This window comes from Pollicipes pollicipes, unplaced genomic scaffold (assembly GCF_011947565.3).
Source record: "Pollicipes pollicipes isolate AB1234 unplaced genomic scaffold, Ppol_2.1 Scaffold_5724;HRSCAF=6776_pilon_pilon_pilon, whole genome shotgun sequence".
Lineage (NCBI taxonomy): Eukaryota > Metazoa > Arthropoda > Thecostraca > Pollicipedomorpha > Pollicipedidae > Pollicipes > Pollicipes pollicipes.
In genome coordinates, this window is record NW_023596746.1 from 29255991 (window position 1) to 29260724 (window position 4734).

Consider the following 4734-nt stretch of genomic DNA (forward strand, 5'->3'; position numbering starts at 1 on the left):
CGGGAGGGGAGTGCTGGCCCGGATGTGCGCGCCGTCCTGCTCCGGCGCGCCTTGGGCGGTTCGGCCCGCGCCGAGTCTCGATCGGGGCTGATCGTGACCGATGCCGGGGGGCGGAGTCTCTTGAAGCCTCGGGTAAGGGCCCTGGAAACAGCATAGCCGTGGAGCAGAGGCGCAATAACGACGGTTTCCATTGCTAACAGCATTCTTTTCTCAGTCCAGTACATACATACATAATGGTGAAGAGTGCCTTCCGTGTATAACCTTGTTGATTGCTCACCTGTTGGGGCCCTGTTGAATTCCAAACGGTGTGATCTGACCTGACTGAATTTAAGTATGAATCGATGCAGCATCGGGACCACGGAGCAGCGTCATGGGCAATCAACTCGAAAGATCAACTAGAAACTTCACCGAGTTGTGCAGCACGTCGCGTAGGCTATGCAAAGATGCATCCACTCATTCTGTCATTGATGGGCATTGTTAGTGGCATGAATGAATAAATGACAATTAAGATGAATCCATTCTGTGTTTTGGCTCCTATTCATCTACTCTTGTCAGCAAGGTTTGGACAAGCATAAAATTTTAATAAACCCAGAATGGATGGTCTGGAAAACTGGCCCTCACCATTCCGGAACAGTTTTAAACATTGGATTTGTTGGTTAATGACGATGATAATCCTTGTAACAGGACTGGAGACTTCCTTTGTCCCTGTAAAGTCTTCCAGAATCACTTTTGAACAGTTTTGAGCATTGTGTCGAAGTTTTCCATGTCTAGCTTTGCGTTATTTCGACAACATTTTTGCAAAAAGTGGAAGTTTCTGACCTTGATGATTCATGTCATATGACCTCATGTGCGAGGTCATGACGATGACATTTTACTAAGACGGGATAAAAAGCTTTGATTTCTTGTCAGAAATGCTTCTCAAAGACAATTTACTAGATCGCATTTCTTATCCATATCACTTTTAGATGCGTTGCTATCGTTCTGGTGTTTTTCAAGGTCAGGTCACCCAAGGTCAAAGTTGAACCTTTGTGACCAGATCTGACTTTTAAGGTTATAAGGTTCACTTCTTAATGGCATATCTTGCATGCTTGGAACGCTTTTATAGCATTTTATAACGTTACTTTTCCTGTTTTGTCGGTCTGATCAGTTCTGTATAAAGCCGAGCGGATCGGTGCTACAATAGCTTTCACTAATTTGACCTGACATGATATATCACAAGTAATATTTTTCGATGTCCACCGGTGCCTATCTGTTACAGTTCTCTGAGTCATTTTACATCTGCTTCCGTATCGTAGCATGCTTAGTTCTTAAGATGACAGAAGAGGGCTACGGTGTGTTTATTTGACCCCTAATGCCTTGATTTGACCCGACGCGGTGTCGCACTTTCCGCGGAAGTGATCTCGGCACGACGGATCGTCATTCCTCAGAGCCCATGTCTCCCTACTCATTTTCATATCTGTATCATCGGCGTTAGCACTCTCCGCTCATGTACACGTGGCGTTTATGTACCGACGCGAATTTCAGCCTCCGTCTGTGCTCAACTCGGTGTCCAGCGATTTAATGCCGTTTTATACTAGGTAAGAAATAATTTCTTCTCTCGGCACATACGGTCGTGATCTGGAAGTGGTAAATTAGTGCGATACTTCTTGAATTTGCTACGTTGCTTTTGTATTTCGTTTTGTCTGAGACTGGAATCCGCTTGTAAATAGTTCAAATACAACTATGTCAATGCATGTTTTGGAAGGTATTATACGAAATTAGAATGAATGGTCGTGTGCTCGTGTGTGCTCGTGTGCTCGTGCAGTGTCGTGTGTACATCGTGTGCTCCCTACAGCCAGGATGGTCGCCTGTTTTTTGCCGTCCATGCAAGCGATTTTGCTCATTAAAACGCACCTGAAACTGCGTGCGTCCATTCGGCCTCAGCGGCACCCCAGTGTATATCATCGCAGATGGACCAGCCAACTGAACATCACGGTGATCTTCCGAGGTTTTCGGATTACCACATCGAAGTCGGGCATTTTGTTTCATGGTAGATGGATGACTGAAACCTTAATGGCGTTGACTTGTTTGCTGCCGGAGCTTTACCGGCTGGTAGATGGGCGAAAATCAACCGGCACCCATTCAACCACCGCATCGCCGCTAGATGGCAGAGTCGGCGTCAAACTGGCAGGAAGTTTTGAGCCGTCAGCCCAGCGTTGGTAGAAGCAGAAGTTGGGGAGGTGTGTTGCCTCCTTTTTCCCCTTCTTGTCTTTTCCCTCTACCCACGTGATGCTGGGAAATGCCGAAAATTCGTACCTCCAGCTGTTACTCTGAACTTCGTTCACCCCATACCCACGTCTTCAACAGCAGCCACTGAATACTATCAGGATATTTTCCCGACTATGAACCACCGCGGTGTTAATTGGGGTGAGCTGTGAACACCGCACACTATAGAAGAATTGCAGTAAAGAATTTCAAGCCACTTATCAGATAGGCCTTTTCCGCCATCTCATTTATGATGAGAGGTTTAGGCCTTAAGAGGGGCAGGGCTGTGAACTGCAACGAATGATCTTTAGGTTGGCTATTTCAGTTCAAAACCCCATACAAATGTGGAACATTCCCTTTAAAAGTCCACCAAAAGTTTCGAGCTAGCTCTTCCATCACATCTGCTGTTCTCCTCAATATCTTCAAATGTGGAGCATTTCCTTTAACATATGGTGCCTACCCAGCATGCATGGATATGTGCTATGGGCGCATCCGGTTTTCAACAGGGGTGGGGCACGGCACGGAGAAGGGACTCGTGTTTAAAACAAAGCCCATTGGTGCGGCTGCGAGCTAATGGCCCGCTGACCATGTTCTCCGGGTCCCGTAATTCCCATTTTGTCGTTCTTGGACACGCTTCTGCCATACAACTTTCTAGATGCTCTTTATGAAAATTAAATCAAGAAATCATCATGCATGCATAACTCCTTTTACCGTCATTCTTGGAACCGCCTCTGCACAAAAATCCTTTGTTCCATTCCTCCAGCTTCACCTTTGCACATCTTTGCCAATATTACCCATTCATAGCACCACAGTGATGGCATGGTGCTTTCATACCTGCAATGGCGCCCCTTAGTGCACTTCACGCCGTTGGAGCCTACCTTCCTGTGACCTGTAGTCGCCTAGCATGCGTCCTTTGCTATGTTCCAACGACCCCATCCATTTTGCAACCGTCTCATTCACTTGACATATCAGTTACTCCAATAAACACAAGGCAGTATGCATGATCCCAGGGAGATCACCGTCTTGGACCGCCGGAATTCCCTCCCAATACTAAGCTCCAACACTACCCTCGCGCAGATCGCGACCTAAAATTTTGGCACAATGCGTGGAGCAAAATTTTCAGAGGTCAGCAACTGGAGAGGATCCAATACTAGCTGATTAGTAGAAACCAGCGGGAAACCCGAGGGGACAGAACCCGCCATTCCCGACCGAGACTAGGTTCAGGCAGATAATTGTATATGCACCTGAGCTCAACCCGTGCTCAGAAAGATCAAAGCGTTCGCTCATGTTAATAATGTGGTAGAAACAGGTGGGTTCTTCGTTTTTAGTTTGCATTTTTCAATGATTTTACGGCCGTTTTCGCCTTCCCTTTCTTAAAGCCACCTCATACAATGTTCGCTCCCAGCTTCCCCTTTTATCTTAGGCTTCTTGCCACCTAAGAAAGCACGGCCTGCGTTCGTCATATCAACACAAAAAAATCACTCAGTTGTCATCCCGCGTGCGTTCCCACACTAGCCACACGCAAAGCAGTTGACACACTCCCCCTGATCCTACAGATCCTCATACTGCTTTAAAGCGGCGGAGCTCGCGCTCTCGCGCTTCTTCGAAGAGTCTGGGTCTCGCCCACATCACTCTCACGCTGCACCTCATCATCGTCAATATCATCACTTGACACGAACATATGTTCAACACCGATGTCACTGGTCTCGGCCTCCGACATCGTCCGTCCACCATCATCATCAACAGAAGCCGGCACGGAATCAAGGCCGCCTACAACGCTTACCTTTTGTAAGGGTGCCGGCTCGGATCGTGGTAGCGACGCGAGATGAAAACTGCGCACATGACGCGAAACACCATAATCTTCAACACTCTGGCTTGACACCACGCGGCTCACAGCACCAAGCGACCTCGCCACATTAGCGCGTCGACTAGAATCGCGTGCCCGTACCTGATCACGCACACTGCACCGACCCTGCCCTTCAGACAAATACGCATTCATATCGCCGTCAAGATCGTTGGGTCGCGACGTAAAGTTGAATAGAGCGTCTGCAGGGCTGGAAGCCGGGCCATCACTGGGCGGCATCACGTTATACCTATTCACAGCCTCCGCCATTGAGGGACCCTCGCGAGATGCGACCCTTTTGACGCATCGGTGATCTCTTTCGTTCTCGGACGGGACGTAAGCAGCTCAGTAGCTGATATTCGCATCCCATCTACGGGCGAGTTGCAAGAACGACACACTGCGGAACGACGTTTAGTTGTCGGCGGGGAGCTCTGAACGACGCGTAGTTGTCGGTAGGGAGCTCTGAACGACGTGTAGTTGTCAGCGGGAGCCCTGAACGATGTGTCGTTGTCGGCGGGGAGTTCTGAACGACGTTTAGTTGTCGGTGGGGAGTTCTGAACGAGGTGTAGTTGTTGGTGGGGAGCTCTGAACAACGTGTAGTTGTCGGTGGGGAGCTCTGAACAACGTGTAGTTGTCAGCGGGGAGCT